At 38.7% G+C, this 27447-nt stretch overlaps 1 long non-coding RNA gene and 1 pseudogene across 1 annotated transcript in view; one reads left to right on the forward strand and one right to left on the reverse strand.

Moving 5' to 3' along the window:
- Nucleotides 1–816: 816 nt before the first annotated feature.
- The window catches only part of LOC120099197 (uncharacterized), a 40316-nt gene continuing 13685 nt past the window's right edge, over nt 817–27447 (reverse strand). Inside the window, exon 3 of the long non-coding RNA XR_005498132.2 lies at nt 817–4884. This is a non-coding gene — a long non-coding RNA (uncharacterized LOC120099197). The remainder of the gene's footprint in view (nt 4885–27447) is intronic.
- Psma2-ps2 (proteasome 20S subunit alpha 2, pseudogene 2) lies at nt 11256–11948 on the forward strand (annotated as a pseudogene).

The following is a 27447-nucleotide window of genomic DNA, read 5'->3' on the forward strand; positions in this document are numbered from 1 at the left end:
AGACCAGTCATTTTATTAAACAAAAAAGGGGGAGATGTAGAGAGCGGCGCGGCGAAACAAAGATGGCGCCGACATCCAGCCTTGTCTGGATATAAACGACTTACTGCGCATGTGCAGGCTTGTCCCCTTGCTAGGGCTCCCTCTAGTGGTGAACAGCGGTACTGAACATGTGCGGTTTATTCACCAGGTGTTAGTTGACCGTTAATATGCTAATGAGGTGATTCATTCTCCGCCAATCCCTGGAGGACAAGTAGTGGGGTGATCCAAGCCCCACCAATCCCTGAGAGATAATTAGCATACTGCTGTCTATATAAGCCGAGCGATTTTGCTGCTCGGGGTCCCTGTTCAGAAGAGCTGTAACACTGAGAAGAGCTGTAACACTGAGAAGAGCTGTAACACTGAGAAGAGCTGTAACACTGAGAAGAGCTGTAACACTGAGAAGAGCTGTAACACTGAGAAGAGCTGTAACACTGAGAAGAGCTGTAACACAGTAAAGGCTTGCTCGCAGAAGAATCCTGTTGCCGCGCGTCGTTCTTGCTGGCAGGACATTGGGCGCGCGACAAGTGGTGCCGAGACCCGGGAACCAACATCGCCGGTGCCGAGGGGACCCTTCAGTGTGCTGAAGAGGATTCAGAACTGCGAGAAGGTAAATTAAAAGGCAAGCTCCGAGAGGCATGCCCCTTTTTGGATTTAGTCTTGCCATGGAGGGATTGTTGCTCGTTTTTATAGTGACTGTTGTCTTCTTACTAGTTGTGTTAAAATGTGAGGACATAGTCAAGGCAGGACAGAACATTCAAGAGAGCATGTCAGAAATGGAGCAGAGTGAGAAATTAGGAGCGCTTCTTGTATGTCTATGGGAATCTCTTTTTTTAGGTTAGGGGAGTTTTCTTCTATGATTTTGTCATCTTCGATTGGTTTATATACAAGTGTGCAATTTCTAGGCTTGAAAGTAAAATGATGCTATATGGTGCTGGATAGAGGAGCCTTATTTTTTATTATGGCAGCTTGCTATTTTTGTAACATGGTGATTTGGTTGAACACAATAAAGTACAGTAGTAACTGATCTCCCCCTCTTCCTGGATGAGTGAGGAGATGATTAAATGTTGATGTCAGCATCCATGAGCATATTCAGATGAGCTTCTGCTTCTGTTGAAAAGGATGCTGTGTTTGATTGTGGTCCGAAGCTTTGAAGCACTACTTGGCATCTCCTTGGAGGTCTCACTGTTTAAACATAACAGATTTGATAGCTTGTTGGTAAGGTGAGGTCCAGCTTGTCATCTTCATGTGAATCCGGTGGTTATACGGTTTTGTTTTAGGGATATTTCATTTTTTTAATAACGGTTTTAGCTGACATTCATGGAGAGAATGAATCCTTAGAACTGTGCCACTAGTGAAAGGAAATCCTGTCTAGAGTATGTTTCTTTACAAAGCTGTGTCACACCATCCTTTGGGCCCTCTGCTGGAAAAGTAGAATCAAGTCTCAAATAATGCCTTTTAAATTGTATCCTCTAGTATTATAGATGTAGGACAGTACTGTATCATACCTCTGTGGATGTAAAATAGCTTGTACCTGCTTTATGATACATAGTACTGACCGTGCTTTATCAGAGCTGTTTTTAATGATGTTGCTCAGAATGTTTTCTTTCCAGATGATGATTGAGAAGCTAATTTAAAAAAAAAATGGTGCCAGGTACCACAAGAGTAACAGAACTGTGCTGTTTTCTCGGGTTTTGTTTTTTTACTTTTTTTTTTTAATGGAGTGTGCTGGATGTCTCTACAGTTTTGTTCAGATGACTGCAGAACCTGGAAAAGCCGTTGCTGCTGTTGATGCATAACACACTGCTATTATTGGTCTTTTTATATAAATATAAATATATATACAGATATATAATTTGAATTTTTTGAAACTTTACCTGTGCTGTCAACTTTCGAAAAAAGTATCCCCGTTTACTGTGTTGAGTTGGCACTGTACAGAAATTAACAGCCATATTGGTCTAGAAATGTTGAACTTAAGTTTTTTTCCATTTGTACAGGGGTAACACACTGTATTAAATATGTAAGGTCTTATATACGTGGGTTTGATTACAAAAACTAATAAAGTATTCTCTAAATTAAAAAAAAAGAAATACTCAAGTTAATAATAAAAAAAAAAGAAATGAAAGACTTTCTAGAATTAAATGAAAACGAAGGCACGACATACCCAAACTTATGTATGGGGCACAGTAAAAGCAGTGCTAAGAGGACAGTTCATAGTACTACATGCCTTCCATAAAGAAATTGGAGAGTTCTCATACCAGCAATTTAAAAGTACACCTGAAAACTCTAGGGAAAAAAGAAGCAAACACCCCAAGAAGAGTAGAGGGCAGGAAATAATCAAACTCAGGGCTGAATTCAATCAATTAGAAACAAGGAATCAATGGAAGGAACAGTTGGTTCTACAAGAAAATCAAGAAGAAAGACAAACCTTTAGCCAAACTAACTAAAATGCAGAGAGACAGTACCCAAATTAACAAAATCAGAAATGAAAAGGGAGACCTAACAACAGACACAGAAATCCAAAGAATCATTAGGTCTTACTTCAAAACTGGTACTCTACAAAATTGTTAAATCAAGATCAGGCAAACAATTGAAATAGTCCTATTACCCCTAGGAAATAGAAACAGTCATTAAAAGTCTCTCAACTTGTGTGGTAGCTGATGTTCCACCCCAACATGTACCCTAACTATGAACCCTGTCTATGAGCACATGAAAGGGCTGGTCCTGCAGAATCAAAGTTTCAAGATCTCCATGACACAGAGCAACAACTCGATATTCAAGAGGAGTCCCAGTGAAGATTTGTAATTGATGGAGCAGAAGCCAGAGGCCTCAAACTGGAACTATGATTCAGCGCAATGAACATTTGCAAGCAATGATCTTTGGACAAAAGAGTAAACGTGTGACACACTGATACATCTTAGCTTCCATGATAAGTTTTTATTTATTTTTTGTTTTCTTTTGTAGGGGGTTGCAAGGATGGATGGTGGATAGGAAGGGATGGGGATATGCGATGGGGTGCGTGATATGAAATTCACTAAGAATCAATAGAAGGATTTTTGTGTTTTACTTGTTTAGCTGGTTTTTTTATTTGTTTTTGTTTTTAAGCCCAGCCAGTGCCATGGTTTTAGTGAAAATTCTACAAGACTTTCAAAGAAGACCTAATAGTAATACTCCTCAAATTATTCCACAACATAGAAACAGAAGGAACATTTGCCAAAATCATTTTATGGGGCCACAGTCACCTGATACCCAAACTACACAAAGACTCAACAATGAAAGAGAATTACAGACCAATTTCCCTTATGAACATTGATGCAAAAATACTCAATAAAATACTTGCAAATTGAATCCAAGAACACATCAAAAATATCATTCACCATAATCAAGTAGGCTCCATCCACGGGATACAGCGGTGGTTCAATATACAAAAATCCATTAATGTAATGCACTATTATAAATAAACAGGAAAAAAGGTCCTCAGCTGAAAAAGCCTTTCACAAAGTCCAAACATTCCTTCATCACAAAAGTCTTGGAGAGGCCAGGGATATAGGGATTGTAGGAACCAGAGGAGACAAGAACATCATCACAAGAGAACCCACATAATCAACTAACCTGGCTTCAAGGGGCTCACAGAGACTGAACCAACAACAAGAGAGCTTGCATGGGACTGACCTAGGCCCTCTCTCTGGTTCTTGTGTAGTTGGTCTCCTTGTGGGACTCTTAACAGTGGGAGCAGGGCTGTCTCTGTCTCTTTTGCCTGCCTGATCTTGGGACCCTTTCCTCCTGCTGGGTTGCCTCATCTAGCCTTAATATACAAGGCAGCGCCTGGCCTTATTGCAACTTGATATACCATGTTTAGTTGACATCCATAGGAATCCTGACCTTTTCTGAAGAGAAACAGAGAAGGAATGGAGCTGGTGGAGGGATTGGAGGGGATAAGTGAGAGGAAGCTGTGGTCTGGATGTGATATGTAAGGAAAGAGTAAATTTAAAACATGTTAATAAAACATTAAAAACATAACAAAGAACGTGTGAGAGAGGTAGAGAATGAGGAAGAGTGAGAGAAGTTAGAGAAAGGGCTGGAGAGATTTGTTGGAATTATGGGACAGGATTGCAGGGGGTAGGAGACAAGATTGTGCACTAAGCAACAAATAGCATGTGATAATAATAAAGGCTATTTTTTCATGAAAAAGAACATATTTGTTTATATGTATACAAAATGCCTGATGATTTTCAGAGCAGCTATAGCATCTTGTTTTCCTGTCAGCAATATGAGAGATAGAATTGCAGTTTTAGTTCGCTTTGTTTTTTTGATTTGTCAATAACTCTCTCTGTAATGTTGATGATGACAAGTTACGGCATAGTCTAAATCTTTCATTGTAAACCTTGTGGCTGATGTTTTTTTCAGGTTTTGAGTGATGATCCGTAGTTTGTTCTATAACTGAGGATTCATTTACTTTAGTCACCTTAAAAAATTCATATTTACAACTTAGGTCATGTTGTCCATACTCTTTTTAATTTCTATTTCTAGAAATTAAAGTGTACCATTTCATGCTTTTAAGCATATCTCAATACATTTTATTAGTATCTCTGCATCTTTGTCTCTTTCTGCTGCATCTTTGGAAATTCCTCATGACATGTATTCCAAGTCACCAAGTCTCTCTTTAAATGTATCTGATTCTTTAAATTTTCATTTGCTATTTCTGGAAGACATTCAGTTATTCATTCATCAATCATTCCCTATCTTCCTTGATGGGAGTATATTGTTACCATTCATTTGCAGTCTTCATTTCTGTGTCAATCCCACATTTGCTCCATTTGCTTGCTTTTTCATCTGTTGTGCTTTTGCCTAGAAAATAAAATAAAAGACATCTTTATTTAAAAGAGGGATGCATGAAAATAATAAGTAAAGTGAAAGGTAATTTGGTAACAGGGAGGCATTAAAGAGATGAGTTTGCCAGCTTCTGCCCTACCATTTCTCTAATGGAGCCTGCCAGGAGGTACAATCACTTTGTAATTATATATCCTAAACCATGTTATTTCTGGTTTGTTTTTGTCTTTGAGCTTATGTCAGAGCTAGCAGAGCACAGGAAATGGAAAACTTACATATGTTAATTTTCTGTATAAATATTCTTTAAATCCTTTCTGCAGAAGAGAGGCATGTTGCTAAGGGGTTGCTCCCAGAGCTTTGACAGTGGTGAGCTATACCACTGGGCTACATATCCAGTTTGATTTATTTAGCTTTATTTTAAGATATTTTATAAAGTTTTTTTTTGTGTGTGTGTGTGTGTGTGTACGTGCACACGCACATGCCTGAGTTATGTGCATCTAAGTGTGTGTGCTTCCAGAGGCCAGAAAAGGGTAGGTATTGGATCCATTTGTCCTACAGTTATATGAAGTTGTGAGCCACCAGCATGGGTTCTCTGCAAGTTCAACAGGTGCGCTTAACCACTGAACCATCTCTCCAGCTCTCCAGCTCTTTACTTTTAACATGTTTGCAATATTTAAACATACATTAGCATTTATTGAGTGTCTACTATGTGCCTGATTCAGTGCTAGGTCATTTTCGTGTAATCTGCATGACTGTTTTTCAGGGTTACAAGATGCTCGGAAAGCAAAGACACTTGCTGCTAATCCTCATGATCTACATTCAGTCCCAGGACCTACATGGTGGAAGTTAAGAATGAAATCCCACAAGCTGTCCTCTGATGTCTACACATGTCCCCACAGAAAAGAAACAATATAAACCTTTGTTTGAACCTTAGAACACACACCACTGTTTTACAAAGAGTACTGCTAGTAAGCAACAAAGTTGGTGTTTGAAAACTAGGCCTTTCTTTCTCTAACCTTTTTTTTTTTTTGTCAAGTCAAAACTTTGACTTTGGTAAGAAATAGCAGCAGTAAACAGAGCTATTTTGCCAGGTTTGTTTTCCAGTTGGCTTCTTCCATAACTTCTAGTGAGAGAATGAATTTTCAGGTTAATAGTCTTTTGTATGTGGCTTACCCCTAAATACTCTCTCTTCAGTAATAATGCTGCCTTAGGAGGGCAGGGAGAGGGATATACTAAACTCAGTTTTCCTATGTTCACATTCAACAATCAACACGGAAGATTTTTGACACCACACATGTGGCAAATTTTCTTGTACATCAAATATTTAAGAATTCTTTATTCATTTATGTTAGATTACATACAGTTAAGGTTTCCATCCTTAAGGTTGCTCTCCACTTTAATTGCTAGTCACAAACCCCTGACTGTATTATCGCTTAGGTTTCTGACCTGTGGGCTACAATCAGGGTTCCTACAACCCCTTCGGTGGGCGCAATTACTGTGCTAAAGTGGCTGACAGAATTCAGAGAATGTTTAGCTTACTGGTTCACTATATCAGCTATTACAAAAGGTGCAGAGGAACCCAGAAGAAGTGAACCATAGAGCAAGGGTCAGAGGCTCCCTTTTGGGCACTCTATTTTCCTGGAATGCTGTCCTTTGAAGTTTATGGAGGCTCCACTACTTAGGCCTGAGTGGTACTGGGGAATAAGCCCTGGGCCCTTGTGGAAGTAGATCAATGCTGTACCACTGAGCTACACTTCCAAATCCATTTCTTTAAGCAAATTCAAATGATTAGTTTTATTATGGGTAATTGGTGATCAATTAAAATCTTAGCTCTAGGCGTTGGGGATTTAGCTCAGTGGTAGAGCGCTTGCCTAGGAAGCACAAGGCCCTGGGTTCGGTCCCCAGCTCCGAAAAAAAGAACCAAAAAAAAAAAAAAATCTTAGCTCTACAATCCAAATCAGAAGCTACAGGATGAGGCTGAAAGTCTCAATCCTCTGATCCTGCCATGATCTTTCTGGTGACCAGTGCCCATTCTGAAGCTATTTAGGAACTGCCACCCAGCAGACATGAGCCTAAAAAAAGACATCATTGCGTGAGAGACTGCCAGGAATTTAGGAGTTTTATGCCTGAGAATATATTACAACAGCACACTTTTAAGTCCCCTTGAATATTAATAAGAAGGACATGGAACTGGCTGTTATTAAAAATCAAAGAAAACAAAAGGCCCCAAAGTTCCTAGTATATGGCTACTCAGTAAATTTATGCACACTTTATTCAGTATTACAATATAGCCACTATTAAAATTTACCACTGAACATTCACAATCATTATAACATCATTGCAGCAATAACAGTTCTGTGTACTCTTTTTATATAACATGGTATAAAACACACATGCAAGCTAAATCTCATACACATAAAATATAAATAAATAAATCTTAGAAAAAAGTGCAGTTCAAGGTCATCCTTGAATACATAGCAAGTTTAAGATCACCCTGGACTAAATAACTGTCTTGGAAAGCAGAAGAACATTCATACAGCAAACAGTGAATACTCAAAATTGTAGCAACGTAGTTTAGAAATAGCTCATTATCATTACCATTGAATTTCTATTGCCTTCCTCCCAGCTATGTCCTTTAGAATTTATTTCTAGTTGTCATGCCTTTCTTTTATTAGTAATCTATATAACTAAACATTATATTGTTTCATTTGCATGTTTTTGAAATTTAAATAAATGTGTCTCCTGCACCTTGGTTTTTGCCTATCTACTTTATGTTCCTTTTAGAATTGTCACAGGAATGAAACTGAGAATTGATATCTTAATGATTTTTCATGTTCCATTATTTAGGTGCTACTTAATACATTTTGATACAGTTTATCATTTATCTCTAAGTATCCTGTCCATCACTTTGCTAGATTTAGTCTGAGATATAAATTATTTTGATGTTATTATAAATGGGTTTTTGAAAAATTAGTTTTCTAGCAGTTTATCGTTGCTGGACAGAAATGAAATTGATTTACCCCCTTTGATGTAATAAAACCATTCATCCTCTAAAAGGTCTGGAAAAAAGAAAATGAAACATTGGTTATCAGATGTGTACAAACTATAGTGATCTTGCTTAGGAAAGAGGGATTCAGATTTCAGAACAGTGGTGTTTGGAAAAGTAGAAGTGAGACCAAAGAGACACACAAAGAGGGTGTTAATAACATACATAGTATTTAATTTTATTTTGAAGCAAATCTGATAACATATTAACATAGCAAGTGTATGAGTGACTGTGTTATTATTCTTTGTGGGTTTTGGAAACAGGCTGTAATTTTGAAAGTAAAATACACGGTATTTACTGTGTGCTCAAGATAAATCACTTTTACAGTGAATGTCCTCAGAATCCATTAAAGCTAAATTGGATGCTGTAAAGTGGCGGCTGCATGCCAAATCCAAACTTCAGATAGAATTATTCCTTGTGCTCTATAGTTTTGAAAATGGATCAGTGAATGCCAGTGATTTTGTTTTTAAATCTGGATTTCTAAATTCTTTTAAAAGATAAGAATGTCTGGGCTGGGAAGGTCGCTCAGAGGTAGAATGAGTATTTAACTTAAGTGAGCTCCTAGGTTTGGTTGTCAACACTGCAACAAAAAAATAAAAAAGAAAATCTGACAGTGGCAGACGTCTGTGGGTGGATTTCTAGGTGATGATAGTTCATTAGATAGGCATTGCTTGCCTGATTGCTTTTCCACTGTTTATTCTAATAACAACTTTCAAAGATTTTCAAAGATAGATGAAAATAAGCCCCTAGATACCAATCAAGGACACCCAACAATCATAGATTCATGACCAGGGTCTTTCTTATATTGTAAGATTTTTATGAAATTATTTTTATCTATTCATTTATTTACTAAGTGCTACAGAAGGAACCCAGGGCCGTGCTGATGCTAAGCATCTGTTGCAGCCCTGAGCTATAGCCATTAAAAGACATTTATTTCTCTGAAGCTGGTGCTAGAACCCAAGGCTTTGTGTATGATAGAAACTGCTCTACCATTAAGTTCCATCCCAGCCCCAAGGTTTATTTTGTACTTGGCAAACAATTGTTGTATATATTTATTTGCAGACCACATGTTGCTTTGAAATATGTCGACATTGTAGAATAGCTAGATGGAGTGGATAAACATATTCATTACTTCACATGTTACTTTTTGTAGTGAGAAAACTTAGTATTTATCCTGTCACTAGTTGTTAAGAATACATTGTTAATAATTACAGTCATTATATTGTACAACAGAGCTTCTGACCTTGTTCCTCTTAATTGATATTTTATACGTTGATTAAAACATCTTTCCCTTTGCTTCTTAGTCCTGAGGACCACAAATCTGTTTTCTGCTACTAAGCATTCAACTATTTTAGATTTTACTTGTGCACACGTGTGTTATGTATTGTTCTGTGCTCCTTTATTGCACTTAGTATCTCCTGGACATGATTTTACTGTTTCAAACACTGAATAATATTCTGTTATGTATATATGTCTTTCTTTTCCACCCCACCCTCCCCCCAAAATATGATTCAGCAATATGACTTCTGGGTTTATCTCAAAACAACAACAACAACAACAACAACAACAACAACAACAACAACAAAGCCGAAATCAGTGTGGTGAAAAGACAACTCCATTGCAGTGTTCACTGAAAAATTGTTTACAATAGACAAGTTTCAGAATAAAGGTAAATATGTATTGATGGATGAATGAGTTTTAAAATGTGATATTGAATATGGTGGTGAATACCTTTAATCTCAGCATTTGGGAGGCAGAGACAGACAGATCTCTATGAGGTCAAGGTTAAACTGGTCTACATATTGAATTCCAGGGCAGCCAAGGGTACATAGCAAGAACCTGTCTCAAAATGCCAAACACCAACAAATATGATGTATTGGATCAGCCATGGACATGGGGCCCAAGGTCTCACACATATGATTGGTTTGTTTTGGTTTTCCATAATGGCTGTAACAATTTATACTCTCAAAATAGTATATACCCAATTCCTTTTTCTCATATGCTCAATAACACTTGTGATCATTTTCTCAATTATGTTCTTGTTAATAGACATTGTGATACATCCAACTGTTATGCCTTTAGGATGATTAGTAATGTTGAAAATGTTTTCATATATTTCTTGGAAAAAATATATCTTTAAGGCTTTTGTCAATGTTTCAATTAGGTTATTTATTTTTATTATTTATTTTATGTATGTGGGTGTTTTGCCTGCATATATGTCTATGCACCACATACATGCATGCATAGTGCCTGCAGAAGCCAGAAGAAAGCATTAGATTTCCTGGGAGTAGAGTTATAGATAGCTGTGAGCTGGCATGTAGATGCTGGGAATGAAACCTTCCTCTAGAAGAGTAGCCAGTGGTCTTGACACCCAAGCTATCTCATCAGCCCTGGACTGTTTTTCTGGTGGTGAGGTGAGTTTCTTATATATTTTAGACATTAAGTCTTTATCAAATATGTGATTTGCAAGTCTTTCTCCATATGTTGCCTTTTCCTTGTTAGTTGATTTTTCTGTAAAAGACTCATTGGTCAATTTTGCTGTGTTTAGTGCTTCTACTTTCTGGGACTTCTGGTTAGTTTTGAAGTAAATCCCGAGCCTTGTATCATTTCATCCACAATATTTTACTCTTTATTTATAAAACACAAGTGCTTTTTTGGGAGCTTAATCATGAGGCTGGAGAAATGGCACAATAGTTAAGATTATGTACTACTCTTGCAAAAGAGTCAAATCCAGTTCCCAGCATTCCAGCATCCATGTTGGGTGGTTCACAATTACCTGGGACTCCTGCTCCAGAGGATCCAGTGCCGCCTTCTAGTCTCTGTGGGCTCTTGCATGTGTATGCACAGGTGCCCCCCCAAACACACATACACATAAGAAATAAAAGCCAAGAGCACATTATTTTTGTCACACGTAAAGATTTTAACAATAATTACCTAAAATAATTTATCCAAGATTTCTCATCTTTATTTTATAATTTGCTTAAATAGAAATTCAAATATGGCAGACTTTGGGGTATGTACCCGTAATAACAGCATAGGAGGTTGAGACAATCTTATGATGGCTGTAAACTATAAAATGAGTACCTATCACATACGCACATGCGTGCACACACACACACACACACACACACACACACACACACACACACACACAATAAGGCCTTTATATCACACATGGTTTATATATTCCTTAAACCTTTGTGGCCTGATAATTAGGGTTAAACGCACAACAAAAGTTTCTGTGGTAATCAACCTGTTAATCATCTATACTGTTTTATGTCAATGCAATGAGACTGATGCAATTGAAAATCTGGACTTTGGTGTTCCAACTTTCCAGATAAAGATGGCAGAGTGTGGTTACAACTTCTCTCTGACTATATTCAGGCCATCTGGTAAACTTGTCCAGACTGAATATACTTTAGCTACTGTAGCTGGAGGGGCCCCTTCAGTGGGAATTAAAGCTGCAAATGGTGTGGTATTAGCAACTGAGAAAGAACAGAAATCCATCTTATAGATGAAAGGAGTGTACATAAAGTGGAGCTAATAACCAAACACATCAGTTTGATATATGGTGGCACAAGCCAGATTACAGAGTACTTGTACACAGAGCTTGGAAACTTGCTCAGCAATGCGATCTTGTTTACCAAGAACCCATTTCCATAGCCCAGCTGGTACATCTGTGATGCAAGAGTATATCCAGTCAGGTGGTGTTCGTCCATTTGGTGTTTCTTTACTTATTTGTGGGTAGAATGAGGGCGAACCATATTTATTTCAGTCAGATCCATCTGGAGCTTACTTTGCCTGGAAGGCCACAGCAATGGAAAAGAACTACGTGAATGGGAAAACTTTCCTTAAGAAAAGATATAATGAAGACCAAGAACTGGAAGATGCCATTCATACAGTCATCTTAACCCTAAAGGAAAGCCTTGAAGGGCAAATGACAGAAGATAACATAGAAGTTGAGATCTTCAATGAAGCTGGGTTTAGGAGGCTTACCCCAACTGAAGTAAGGGATAACTTGACTGCTATAGCATAATGAAGATGTGCCTGAATCATAAAGATCTCACACACTCTACTTATTCGTGTTAAATTACAATTGGTTTGTGCAGACTTATTTCTACAAGGTTTAATGGTTTCACATTTTTAAAATAATAATCATAATAAACTGTTAAAACTAAGAAAAAAGAAAATCTGGATTTTATTTTTAAGACAATGTCTCAGAATATATATATCTTTGGTTGGCCTGGAATTTATTATATAGACTAGGCTGACCTCTCAGAGATTGGCTTGCCTCTACCTCCAAAGTGCTGGGATTAAAGGTGTGTTCCAACTTACCCAGAAATAAAAAATAGAATTTAAATTTTGTTTCATTTTAATTACTTAAAATATATTCTAATGTGTTTATTAGAGATTCTGTTTTTGTTTTCTCAGCTTTTAAAATTTTGTCAGAATTTTAAACTTTGTTTCATTTTAATTACTTAAAAGTGTTTTCTCATGTGTTTGTTAGAGGCTTTGTTTTTGATTTTTTATCAGTTTGACACAGGCTAAGAGTCATCTGAAAAGAGAAAGAGGGAACCCCAATTGAGAAAATACCATCTTCAGATTGGAAAGTAGGCAAAAGTATGCAGCATTTTTTTTGATTGATGATTGATGTGAAAGGGCCTAGTCAATTGTGGGCAGTACCATCTCTGAGAAGGTGGGACTGAGTAATATAAAAAAGCAAGATGAAGAATACACAAGAATCAAGACAGTAAGCAGTGTTCATACATGGCATCATCATTATGTCCTACCTCAAGTTCTGTCCCTGACTTCCCTTCATCATGGAATATAAATTGGAAAATGAAATAAACCATGTATCCCCGAGTTGATTTTGATCATACTATTTATCACAGCAACAGAAACCGAAGAGAGAACATTTAGTAAGACACATTTCACATACCATGAGGTTCAACCTTTGAAGTAAATAGTTCACTTGCACTCCAGTCAAAAAACAGGGTAGATGAACTGCAGATCTTACCTTCCTCCTCATCTACTCCAAATACATTTCCACAGTCTCCCCCCAGCTCGCAGCACAGTACCTGATGCATCCTCACCCTGACCCATCCAGTGGATCACAGAGCTCTTCCCCTCCTGACCTCCCTCCTCCCACTCTTTGCTTTATCCCAGTCCCCAGCTCCAGCAGACACTTCCGGGGAACCCACAACCCACGGGGGCCAGAGAAGCTGGTAGACTAGCTGAAGCTCTTCACCTTTACCTCCATTGTTCCAAGTCCCATCCCACATTGTATTCCACAAGTCTAAGCAGACCTTCTGCTCTGGCTTTTCCATACTCTCTGGCCCCATTGCCAGGGGACTAAGCAGGTCCTGGTGGAAGACCCTGGTTTCCTCCCTTCTGTAAAGCTCCTCCCACCCCTCTCCTAATCCATTCCCATTCCTAAGTGTCAGCTCCTAATACTCAGAAATACATTTTTCCTAGAATACCCAGTGTTCACTTGTATCAGGATCCCAGAAGAATTTTCTACCAGGTAACACACAGCCACCACATTCTCCTAAGAACAACATAGGAATCAGAAACCAAGGAACAGAATATCTACCCAACAAGGTAAGACTAGATATCAGCACCTAGAATTACAATCTTCCTGATTCCAGATGCCTAAGCACTAGTGCAAAAACACAATCAACACCCAGGATGTCTTCACTTGAGCCCAGCAACCCTACCACAGCAGACACTGAATATTCCAACATAGCTGAAACAAATGGAAAAGACCTTAAAACAGCCTTTATGCATATAATAGAGCTCCATAAAGAAGAAACAAGTAAATCACTTTTTAAAAATTCTATGAAAACACAAACAGTGGAAGGAAATAAACAAAACAATAGAAGATCCAAAATTAGAAATAGAATAAAAAAGTAATCTTTTTTTACTGAGGGAAATCTACAAATAAAAATTTTAAGATCTTATACAGGAATCACACAGGTAAGTTTACCCGCAGAATACAAGAGATAGAAGAGAGAATCAGAGGCATTGAAGATAAGACAGAAGAAAAGAGATACATTCGTCAAAGAAAAATGTTAAATGTAAAAAACTCTTGGCACAAATTATCCAGAAAATGGGGACACTACAAAAAGGCCAAATCAAAGAATAATAGAAATAAAGCAGTGGTTCTCAACCTGTGGTTCATAACCCCTTTGGGGGGGGTGGTCAAATATCAGCTATCCTGCATATCAGATATAATTCATAACAGTAGCAAAATCACAGTTATGGCATAGCAATGAAAATAATTTTATGTTTGAGAATCATCACAACATGAGGAATTTTATTAAATGGTTATAACACTAGACAGGTTGAGAACCACTACCATAGATGGAAAAAAATTCCACGATAAGACCAAATTTAAGTAATATATCTATGTAAACATTCAGTCCTGCAGAAGGTGCTTGAAGATAAACTCCAACCTAAAGTGGCAAACCATACCTCAAAATCCCAAGAATTAAACAATCCCAGACCACAACATCAAAAAAAGGGAAACAAACACACCACCACTACCACCACTATTACCACTGTGATCATTTGTATATGCTTGGGCTAGGGGGTGGCACTATTATGAGGTAAGGCCTTGTTGGAGTAGGTGTGTCACTGTGGGTGTGAGTTTAAAACCCTCATCCTAGCTGCCTAGAAGTCAGCTTACACTAGCAGCCTTAGGATGAAGATGTAGAACTCTCACTCTGCCTGCACCATTCCTGCCTGGACACTGCCATGCTCCCACCTTGATGATAATGGACTGAACTGCTGAACCTGTAAGCCAGCCCCGATTAAATGTTGTCCTTATAAGAGTTGCCTTGGTCATGGTGTTTATTTACAGCAATAAAAGATTAACTAAGACACCTACCATCATCACAACAACAGCAACAAAAACACCAAAACAACAACAACAACAAAAAAAAACAACTTAACAGCAATCAAAAAAAAAACATTGCTCATGGATATCTCTAAACATTAATTGTAGAGGAATTTTAATTCAACAACATGGCTGCTCTGGCCATGGATCACATCCAAAGACCTTCTAGGCCTGTGTGACCCAACTACAATACAAACACACCTTTATTCTCTCTGGATGCAATAAGGGATATATGTCATTAGCAAAACAATGTATATAAGGTTAGTTTGTAGAACAAAACAATGCACATAAAAGTTAGTTTGTAGAAGAAAGCAGCCATGTTTGAAAGTGAAGTCTAATTAAAGGGTGGACAAAGTGACAAATCAGAGAAATATTTGACCAACTGAGTCAAAGATAGGATATACCTGGCTCATGAAAACAGACAGGAAAGAGACACAATTTATGAGAGCAGCACAGAGGGAGAAGGCAGGGAGGCAGTTTTACCTGGACAGTTTTACAGAGATAGGTTTTAGGTGAAGATGAAGAGCCAGAGAATGAGAAGGACGCAGGAAATTCAAACAGATTGCCACAGTTAGAGGCCAAGCAGGGCAGTTCTGTTAGAAGCTGAGAGAAGCCAATTTGAATAGGTCAGCTTGGAGAGAAGTTTGGGGCAGATCAGCTGAATTGAACAAGCCAGAGTCAGTTCAAAAAGAGATAGTAAGGGTGAGCTTACTCAGCAGTAAGCCTCCAAGATGACAGTTATATCAGATGAATAAAAGTTACTTTTACAAGTATTGGTCTCAAGTCACATAAAAAGATACAGACTAACAGAATGGATACAAAAGCAGGATCCATCCTTCTGCTACATCCAAGAAGTACATCTTAATATCAAGGATAGACATCAGTTCATGATAAAGGGTTAAAAAAAGATATCCCAAGCAAATGGACTTCAGAAACAAACAGGTATAGTTATTTTTAATACCTACTAAATATATTTCAAACCAAACTATTCAGATGAGATAGGGAAGAACACTACATACTTCTTAAACAAAAAATCCACCACGAGGATATTTCAATTCTTAACATCTGTGCTTCAAATTCAAGGGCAGCCAAGTTTGTAAAAGAAATGCTACTACAGCTTAAACCACATATTGACCCTCACATATTGATAGTGAGAGAATGCAATACCCCACTCTCACCAATAGACAGGACATCCAGACAAAAACTAAACAGAGAAATGCTGGAGTTAACTGAAGTTATAAACCAAATGGACCTAACAGATAACATTTACAGACATTTCACACAAAGAATATACCAAAGAATATACCTTCTATGTACCTCATGGAGTTTTCTCTAAAATTTACCACATACTGAGACACAAAGCGAGGCTCAACAAATACATGAAAATACATTGCATTCTATGATTGTGGATTAAAGCTGGATGTCAACAACACTAAAGAATGATAGAAAACTTACTTAAGGAAATTGAACAACTCTCTACTGAATGAAAAATAGGTCCAGTTAGAAATTAAGAAATTAAAGACTTCCTAGGATTCAATGAAAATGAATACCCAACAAACTCAAACTTAAGGGACACAATGAAGACTGTTCTAAGAGGCAAGTTCATAACACTAAGTGCTTCCATAAAAAATTGAAGAGGTCTCATACTAGCAACTTAACAGCACAGCTGAAAGCTTTAGTGCAAAAAGAAGTAAGCATGACCTAGATGGGTAGAGAGCAAAGACAATCAAGTCCTGACCTAAAATCAATCAAATAGAAATAGAGAATAATACAAAGAATTTTGGAAATAAAAAGCTGATTCTTTGAGAAAAATCATCAAGATAGATAAATCCTTATTCTAACTAATAGATGAACTGAGAATATCCAAATAAACAAAATGAGAAACAAAAGGAGGCACATAACAGATAACTAAGGAAATACAAAGAATCATAAAGACATACTTTAAAAACCTGTGTACCACCAAATTGGGAAATGTATAAGAAATGGATAATTCTCTCAGTAGGTACAACTTGCCAAAGTTAAACCAAGATCATATAAGACATTTAAGTAGACTTATAACCCCTAGTGAAGAAGAAGCAGACATTAAGTCTCTCAACAAAAACCACCCAGGTCCAGATGGGTTTAGTACAGAATTCTACTAGACTTTCTGGGAAGACTTACTGCCAATACTCATCAAATTCTTCCACAAAATAGAAACAGAAAGGACATTGCCCAGTTCATTTTATGAGGCCATGGTCACCCCGATACCACATAAAGACTCAACAAAGAAAGAAAATTAGAGATCAATTTCCTTTATGAACATAGATGCAAAAATATCCAAAAGATACGTGCAAGCTGGATCTAAGTGAAAGAGTTGTGTGACAAAAAAACTAAGGAAGGAAGAAATTGAAGAAGGTATCAGAAGATGTAAAGACCTCCCCATGCTCATAAATTAGTAGGAATAACACTGTAAAAATGCCCATCCTAACAAAAGAAATCTACAGATTCAATGAAAGCCCCATCAAAATTCTAAAACAATTCCTTACAGACTGTGAAAGAACTATACCAACTTCATATCAATGAAATCTCAATATAGCTAGAACAATCCTGAATAACAAAAGAACTACTGGAGGTATTATTATTCCTGATTTCATGCTGTACTACAGAGTTATATAATAATATGGTTATACAGTAATATAATAATAACACCATGGTATTGGTATAAAACAGACACGTTAATAAATGGAATCAAATTAAAGTCACCAACATAAATCCACATACTCATAGACATCTGTTTATTAAAAACAAGGCCAGAAATAAACATTTGAAAAAATACAGCATAAAATAGTCCTGGTCAAACTGGATGTCTATATAGAGAAGAATACATATAGATCAACACTTATCACCCTGCACAAAACTCAAGTTCAAATGGATCAAAGACCACAACATAAAACCAGATATACTGATCCTGATAGAGAAGAAATTGGGGAATAACCTAGAACCTATTAGCACAGGAAAAAGACTTTCTGAACAGAACACCATTAACACAAGCAACAAGATCAGTAACAAATAAACTCATGAAACTGAAAAACTTCTATAAGGCAATGGACCCAGTCAATTGAACAAAATCCAGCCTGCAAAATGGGAAAAGATTTTTATTAACTCTGAATCTGATAGAGGATATATATAATATAATATATAATAGATATATAACAATACAAAGAGTCAATGAAATAAGTTGGCTCTTTGAGAAATCAGCAAGATAAATAAATCCTATATGTCATATATATATATATATATATATATATATACATATATATATCAAGAAACTATACATCAAGAATAAAACTCAATTAAAAATTTTAGGGCAGATCTAAACAGAGAATTCTCCATAGATAAAACTGAAATATATGAGAAACACTTAAAGAAATATTCAACATCCCATCAGAGAAATGAAAATCAAACTACTTTGAGACTTCGTCATACATTTGTCAGAAGGCTATGATCAATCAAACAAGTTACTGTTCATGCTAGCGAGAATGTGGAGTAAAGGAAACATTCATCCATGGCTGGCAGAAATGCAAACTTGTACAACCACTGTGGAAATTGGCATGGTAGTTCCTCAGAAAGATAGGAATTGACTTACTTCAAGATCTAGCCATACCACTTGGGTACATACTCAAGGAACAGTTTATCCTACCACATGAACACTTGCTTAACCATGTTCCTTGATGCTCTATTTATTCATAATAGGCAGAAACTGGAAGCAACCTAGATGTTCTTCATCCAAACAATGGATAAAGAAAATGTAGCACATTTATGCATAGAGTATTACTCAGCTTTTAAAAAATGAAATTTAGGCCTTCTGAATTCCACATGCGCCTGGAGCTGACCCTATGACACAGCTCTCTGTACCTAGAACTCCTGGGGAGAGAGCACGATTCTCAGAAGTACAGACAAATAGAGGTGAATGCTAGTAGCAAATCAATGAACTGAGAACGGGAACCCCGTTGGAGCAATTAGACAAAGGATTGAAAGAGATGAAGGGGCTTGCAACCCCATAAGAACAACAATGCCAACCAACCAGAGCTTCCAGGGACTATAAACACTACCCAAAGACTATACGTGGACTGACTCAGGGCTCCAACTGCATAGGTAGCAAAGGATGGCCTTGCTGGGTACCAATGGAAGGAGAAGCCCTCGGTCCTGCCAAGGTTGGAACCCCAGTGTAGGGGATTATAGGGGGGGTTCGTCAAGGGGGTGGATGGGGAGGGGAACACCCTTATAGAGGGGGAGGGGGAGAGGTTAGGGGGCTTATGGACAGAAAATCGGGAAAGGGAATAACATTTGAAATGTAAATAAGAAATACCCAATTAAAAAAATTACAAAAAGGGAGGTCCCACGCCCGCGGATCCCGGGCCCTCAGCAGCTCTCTGCTCCCAGACCCTGTGGGAAAGACACCTCACCGCCTGATCAGGTGGGCACTCCTGAGGCTGCAGAGCGGAAGAGACCACCAACACTGCCCACCCCTGCCCACATCCCTGGCCCAAGAGGAAACTGTATAAGGCCTCTGGGCTCCCGTGGGGGAGGGCCCAGGAGCGGCAGGAACCCTGCCTGAGACACCACCAGAACCTGAGGGAAACAGACCGGATAAACAGTTCGCTGCACCCAAATCCCATGGGAGGGAGAGCTGAACCTTCAGAGAGGCAGACAAGCCTGGGAAACCAGAAGAGACTGCTCTCTGTACATACATCTCGGATGCCAGAGGAAAACACCAAAGGCCATCTGGAACCCTGGTGCACTGAAGCTCCCGGAAGGGGCGGCACAGGTCTTCCTGGTTGCTGCGGCCGCAGAGAGCCCTTGGGCAGCACCCCGCGAGCAAACTTGAGCCTCGGGACCACAGGTAAGACCAACTTGTCTGCTGCAAGAAAGCTGCCTGGTGAACTCAAGACACAGGCCCACAGGAACAGCTGAAGACCTGTAGAGAGGAAAAATTACACGCCCGAAAGCAGAACACTCTGTCCCCATAACTGACTGAAAGAGAGGAAAACAGGTCTACAGCACTCCTGACACACAGGCTTATAGGACAGTCTAGCCACTGTCAGAAATAGCAGAACAAAGTAACACTAGAGATAATCTGATGGTGAGAGGCAAGCGCAGGAACCCAAGCAACAGAAACCAAGACTACATGCCATCATCGGAGCCCAATTCTCCCACCAAAACAAACATGGAATATCCAAACACACCAGAAAAGCAAGATCTAGTTTCAAAATCATATCTGATCATGATGCTGGAGGACTTCAAGAAAGACATGAACACACTTAGGGAAACAAAGGAAAACATTAATAAACAAGTAGAAGCCTACAGAGAGGAATCGCAAAAATCCCTGAAAGAATTCCAGGAAAACACAATCAAACAGTTGAAGGAATTAAAAATGGAAATAGAAGCAATCAAGAAAGAACACATGGAAACAACCCTGGATATAGAAAACCAAAAGAAGAGACAAGGAGCTGTAGATACAAGCCTCACCAACAGAATTCAAGAGATGGAAGAGAGAATCTCAGGAGCAGAAGATTCCATAGAAATCATTGACTCAACTGTCAAAGATACTGTAAAGCGGAAAAAGCTACTGGTCCAAAACATACAGGAAATCCAGGACTCAATGAGAAGATCAAACCTAAGGATAATAGGTATAGAAGAGAGTGAAGACTCCCAGCTCAAAGGACCAGTAAATATCTTCAACAAAATCATAGAAGAAAACTTCCCTAACTTAAAAAAAGAGATACCCATAGGCATACAAGATGCCTACAGAACTCCAAATAGATTGGACCAGAAAAGAAACACCTCCCGTCACATAATAGTCAAAACACCAAATGCACAAAATAAAGAAAGAATATTAAAAGCAGTAAGGGAAAAAGGTCAAGTAACATATAAAGGCAGACCTATCAAAATCACACCAGACTTCTCGCCAGAAACTATGAAGGCCAGAAGATCCTGGACTGATGTCAAACAGACCCTAAGGGAACACAAATGCCAGCCCAGGTTACTGTATCCTGCAAAACTCTCAATTAACATAGATGGAGAAACCAAGATATTCCATGACAAAACCAAATTTACACAATATCTTTCTACAAATCCAGCACTACAAAGGATAATAAATGGTAAAGCCCAACATAAGGAGGCAAGCTATACCCTAGAAGAAGCAAGAAACTAATCGTCTTGGCAACAAAACAAAGAGAATGAAAGCACACAAACATAACCTCACATACAAATATGAATATAACGGGAAGCAATAACCACTATTCCTTAATATCTCTCAACATCAATGGCCTCAACTCCCCAATAAAAAGAAATAGATTAACAAACTGGATACGCAACGAGGACCCTGCAATCTGCTGCCTACAGGAAACACACCTCAGAGACAAAGACAGACACTACCTCAGAGTGAAAGGCTGGAAAACAACTTTCCAAGCAAATGGTCAGAAGAAGCAAGCTGGAGTAGCCATTCTAATATCAAATAAAATCAATTTTCAACTAAAAGTCATCAAAAAAGATAAGGAAGGACACTTCATATTCATCAAAGGAAAAATCCACCAAGATGAACTCTCAATCCTAAATATCTGTGCCCCAAATACAAGGGCACCTACATATGTAAAAGAAACCTTACTAAAGCTCAAAACACACATTGCACCTCACACAATAATAGTGGGAGATTTCAACACCCCACTCTCATCAATGGACAGATCATGGAAACAGAAATTAAACAGAGATGTAGACAGACTAAGAGAAGTCATGAGCCAAATGGACCTAACGGATATTTATAGAACATTCTATCCTAAAGCAAAAGGATATACCTTCTTCTCAGCTCCTCATGGTACTTTCTCCAAAATTGACCATATACTTGGTCAAAAAACGGGCCTCAACAGGTACAGAAAGATAGAAATAATCCCATGCGTGCTATCGGACCACCACGGCCTAAAACTGGTCTTCAATAACAATCAAGGAAGAATGTCCACATATACTTGGAAATTGAACAATGCTCTACTCAAAGATAACCTGGTCAAGGAAGAAATAAAGAAAGAAATTAAAAACTTTTTAGAATTTAATGAAAATGAAGGTACAACATACCCAAACTTATGGGACACAATGAAAGCTGTGCTAAGAGGAAAACTCATAGCGCTGAGTGCCTGCAGAAAGAAACAGGAAAGAGCATATGTCAGCAGCTTGACAGCACACCTAAAAGCTCTAGAACAAAAAGAAGCAAATCCACCCAGGAGGAGTAGAAGGCAGGAAATAATCAAACTCAGAGCTGAAATCAACCAAGTAGAAACAAAAAGGACCATAGAAAGAATCAACAGAACCAAAAGTTGGTTCTTTGAGAAAATCAACAAGATAGATAAACCCTTAGCCAGACTAACGAGAGGACACAGAGAGTGCGTCCAAATTAACAAAATCAGAAATGAAAAGGGAGACATAACAACAGATTCAGAGGAAATTCAAAAAATCATCAGATCTTACTATAAAAACCTATATTCAACAAAACTTGAAAATCTTCAGGAAATGGACAATTTCCTAGACAGATACCAAATACCGAAGTTAAATCAGGAACAGATAAACCAGATAAACAACCCCATAACTCCTAAGGAAATAGAAGCAGTCATTAAAGGTCTCCCAACCAAAAAGAGCCCAGGTCCAGACGGGTTTAGTGCAGAATTCTATCAAACCTTCATAGAAGACCTCATACCAATATTATCCAAACTATTCCACAAAATTGAAACAGATGGATCACTACCGAATACCTTCTACGAAGCCACAATTACTCTTATACCTAAACCACACAAAGACACAACGAAGAAAGAGAACTTCAGACCAATTTCCCTTATGAATATCGACGCAAAAATACTCAACAAAATTCTGGCAAACCGAATCAAAGAGCACATCAAAACAATCATCCACCATGATCAAGTAAGCTTCATCCCAGGCATGCAGGGATGGTTTAATATACGGAAAACCATCAACGTGATCCATTATATAAACAAACTGAAAGAACAAAACCACATGATCATTTCATTAGATGCTGAGAAAGCATTTGACAAAATTCAACACCCCTTCATGATAAAAGTCCTGGAAAGAATAGGAATTCAAGGCCCATACCTGAACATGGTAAAAGCCATATACAGCAAACCAGTTGCTAACATTAAACTAAATGGAGAGAAACTTGAAGCAATCCCACTAAAATCAGGGACTAGACAAGGCTGCCCACTCTCTCCCTACTTATTCAATATAGTTCTTGAAGTTCTAGCCAGAGCAATCAGACAACAAAAGGATGTCAAGGGGATACAGATCGGAAAAGAAGAAGTCAAAATATCACTATTTGCAGATGATATGATAGTATATTTAAGTGATCCCAAAAGTTCCACCAGAGAACTACTAAAGCTGATAAACAACTTCAGCAAAGTGGCTGGGTATAAAATTAACTCAAATAAATCAGTTGCCTTCCTCTATACAAAAGAGAAACAAGCCGAGAAAGAAATTAGGGAAACGACACCCTTCATAATAGACCCAAATAATATAAAGTACCTCGGAGTGACTTTAACAAAGCAAGTAAAAGATCTGTACAATAAGAACTTCAAGACACTGAAGAAGGAAATTGAAGAAGACCTCAGAAGATGGAAAGATCTCCCATGCTCATAGATTGGCAGGATTAATATAGTAAAAATGGCCATTTTACCAAAAGCAATCTACAGATTCAATGCAATCCCCATCAAAATACCAATCCAATTCTTCAAAGAGTTAGACAGAACAATTTGCAAATTCATCTGGAATAACAAAAAACCCAGGATAGCTAAAGCTATCCTCAACAATGAAAGGACTTCAGGGGTAATCACTATCCCTGAACTCAAGCAGTATTACAGAGCAATAGTGATAAAAACTGCATGGTATTGGTACAGAGACAGACAGATAGACCAATGGAATAGAATTGAAGACCCAGAAATGAACCCACACACATATGGTCACTTGATTTTTGACAAAGGAGCCAAAACCATCCAATGGAAAAACGATAGCATTTTCAGCAAATGGTGCTGGTTCAACTGGAGGTCAACATGTAGAAGAATGCAGATCGATCAATGCTTATCACCCTGTACAAAGCTTAAGCCCAAGTGGATCAAGGACCTCCACATCAAAGCAGACACACTCAAACTAATAGAAGAAAAACTAGGGAAGCATCTGGAACACATGGGCACTGGAAAAAATATCCTGAACAAAACACCAATGGCTTATGCTCTAAGATCAAGAATTGACAAATGGGATCTCATAAAACTGCAAAGCTTCTGTAAGGCAAAGGACACTGTGGTTAGGACAAAACGGCAACCAACAGATTGGGAAAAGATCTTTACCAATCCTACAACAGATAGAGGCCTTATATCCAAAATATACAAAGAACTCAAGAAGTTAGACCACAGGGAAACAAATAACCCTATTAAAAAATGGGGCTCAGAGCTAAACAAAGAATTCACAGCTGAGGAATGCCGAATGGCGGAGAAACACCTAAAGAAATGTTCAACATCTTTAGTCATAAGGGAAATGCAAATCAAAACAACCCTGAGATTTCACCTCACACCAGTGAGAATGGCTAAGATCAAAAACTCAGGGGACAACAGATGCTGGCGAGGATGTGGAGAAAGAGGAACACTCCTCCATTGTTGGTGGAATTGCAAACTGGTACAACCATTCTGGAAATCAGTCTGGAGGATCCTCAGAAAATTGGACATTGAACTGCCTGAGGATCCAGCTATACCTCTCTTGGGCATATACCCAAAAGATGCCTCAACATATAAAAGAGACACATGCTCCACTATGTTCATTGCAGCCTTATTTATAATAGCCAGAAGCTGGAAAGAACCCAGATGCCCTTCAACAGAGGAATGGATACAGAAAATGTGGTACATCTACACAATGGAATATTACTCAGCTATCAAAAACAACGACTTTATGAAATTGTAGGCAAATGGTTGGAACTGGAAAATATCATCCTGAGTGAGCTAACCCAAACACAGAAAGACATACATGGTATGCACTCACTGATAAGTGGCTATTAGCCCAAATGCTTGTATTACCCTAAATGCCTAGAACAAATGAAACTCAAGACAGATGATCAAAATGTGAATGGTTCACTCCTTCTTTAAAAGGGGAACAAGAATACCCTTGGCAGGGAAGAGAGAGGCAAAGATTAAAACAGAGACTGAAGGAACACCCATTCAGAGTCTGCCCCACATGTGGCCCATGCATATACAGCCATCCAATTAGGCAAGATGGATGAAGCAAAGAAGTGCAGAGCAACAGGAGCCAGATGTAGATCGCTCCTGAGAGACACAGCCAGAATACAGCAAATACAGAGGCGAATACCAGCAGCAAACCACTGAACTGAGAAGAGGACCCCCGTTGAAGGAATCAGAGAAAGAACTGGAAGAGCTTGAAGGGTTCGAGACCCCATATGTACAACAATGCCAAGCAACCAGAGCTTCCAGGGACTAAGCCACTACCTAAAGACTATACATGGACTGACCCTGGACTCTGACCTCATAGGTAGCAATGAATATCCTAGTAAGAGCTCCAGTGGAAGGGGAAGCCCTGGGTCCTGCTAAGACTGAACCCCCAGTGAACTAGACTATGGGGGGAGGGGGACAATGGGGGGAGGGTGGGGAGGGGAACACCGATAAGAAAGGGGAGGGGGGAGGGGGATGTTTGCCCGGAAACTGGGAAAGGGAATAACACTTGAAATGTATATAAGAAATACTCAAGTTAATAATAATAAAAAAAATACAAAAACACGAAAAAAAATTACAAAAAAAAGTGTGGAAAATTCTGAGAGCATAGGTGAGACCACCACTTCTGCTCACATTCCTGGCCGAAGAGGAACCTGCCCGGAGCCCTCTGGACACAGTTATCGAGGAGCAGTGTGGGACAGGATCCTTCCGGTTTCAAACTGTGCCGGGAGCTGACCCTGTGCACAGCTCTCTGTACCCAGATCCTGCTGGGAGAAAGCCCGACTCCAGGAGTGCTGACATACGGGCATAAAGGATGGTCAAGTCACTGTCAGAGACAGCAAAACCAGCTAACACCAGCGTTAACCTGATGGCAAGAGGCAAGGGCAATAACCTAACAACAGAAACCAAGGCCACTTGGTATCATCAGAACCCAGTTCTCCCACCACAGAAAGCCCTGGATACCCCAACAAACCTGAAAAGCAAGGATTGGATTTAAAATCACAACCCATGATAATGTTAGAGATCTTTAAGAAGGACAAAAATAATTCCCTTAAAGAAATACAGGACAACATGGATAAACCTGTAGAAGCCCTTAAAGAGGAAATAGAAAAAAATCAACCAAATAGGTGAAGGAATTGAACAAAACCATCCAGAATCTAAAAATGGTAATAGAAACAATAAAGAAATCACAAAGGGAGACAACCCTGAAGATAGAAAATCTAGGAAAGAGATCAAGACACATGGATGAAAGGATTACCAACAGAATACAAGAAATAGAAGAGAGAATATCAGGGGCAGAAAATACCATAGAAAACACTGACACAACCATCAAAGAAAATGCAAAAACAAAAAGCTTTTAACCAAAAACATCCAGGAACTCTAGGACACAATAAGAAGATCAAACCTAAAGATAAGAGGTATAGAAGACAGCGAAGATTCTCAACTTAAAAAGGGTCAGGGCTGCTGCCGCAGAGAGCCAGTGGGCAGCAAACTTGAGCAAACCCCACGAGCAAACTTGAGCCTCGGAACCACAGGTAAGACCAACGTTTCTGCTGCAAGAAAGCTTCCTGGTGAACTCAAGACACAGGCCCACAGGAACAGCTGAAGACCTGTAGAGAGGAAAAACTACACGCCCGAAAGCAGAACACTCTGTCCCCATAACTGACTGAAAGAGAGGAAAACAGATCTACAGCACTCCTGACACACAGGCTTATAGGACAGTCTAGCCACTGTCAGAAATAGCAGAACAAAGTAACACTAGAGATAATCTGATGGCGAGAGGCAAGCGAAGGAACCAAAGCAACAGAAACCAAGACTACATGGCATCATCGGAGCCCAATTCTCCCACCAAAACAAACATGGAATATCCAAACACACCAGAAAAGCAAGATCTAGTTTCAAAATCATATTTGATCATGATGCTGGAGGACTTCAAGAAAGACGTGAAGAACTCCCTTAGAGAACAAGTAGAAGCCTACAGAGAGGAATCGCAAAAATCCCTGAAAGAATTCCAGGAAAACACAATCAAACAGTTGAAGGAATTAAAAATGGAAATAGAAGCAATCAAGAAAGAACACATGGAAACAACCCTGGATATAGAAAACCAAAAGAAGAGACAAGGAGCCGTAGATACAAGCATCACCAACAGAATACAAGAGATGGAAGAGAGAATCTCAGGAGCAGAAGATTCCATAGAAATCATTGACTCAACTGTCAAAGATAATGTAAAGCGGAAAAAGCTACTGGTCCAAAACATACAGGAAATCCAGGACTCAATGAGAAGATCAAACCTAAGGATAATAGGTATAGAAGAGAGTGAAGACTCCCAGCTCAAAGGACCAGTAAATATCTTCAACAAAATCATAGAAGAAAACTTCCCTAACCTAAAA

Source organism: Rattus norvegicus, chromosome X, assembly GCF_036323735.1.
Source record: "Rattus norvegicus strain BN/NHsdMcwi chromosome X, GRCr8, whole genome shotgun sequence".
Taxonomy (NCBI): domain Eukaryota; kingdom Metazoa; phylum Chordata; class Mammalia; order Rodentia; family Muridae; genus Rattus; species Rattus norvegicus.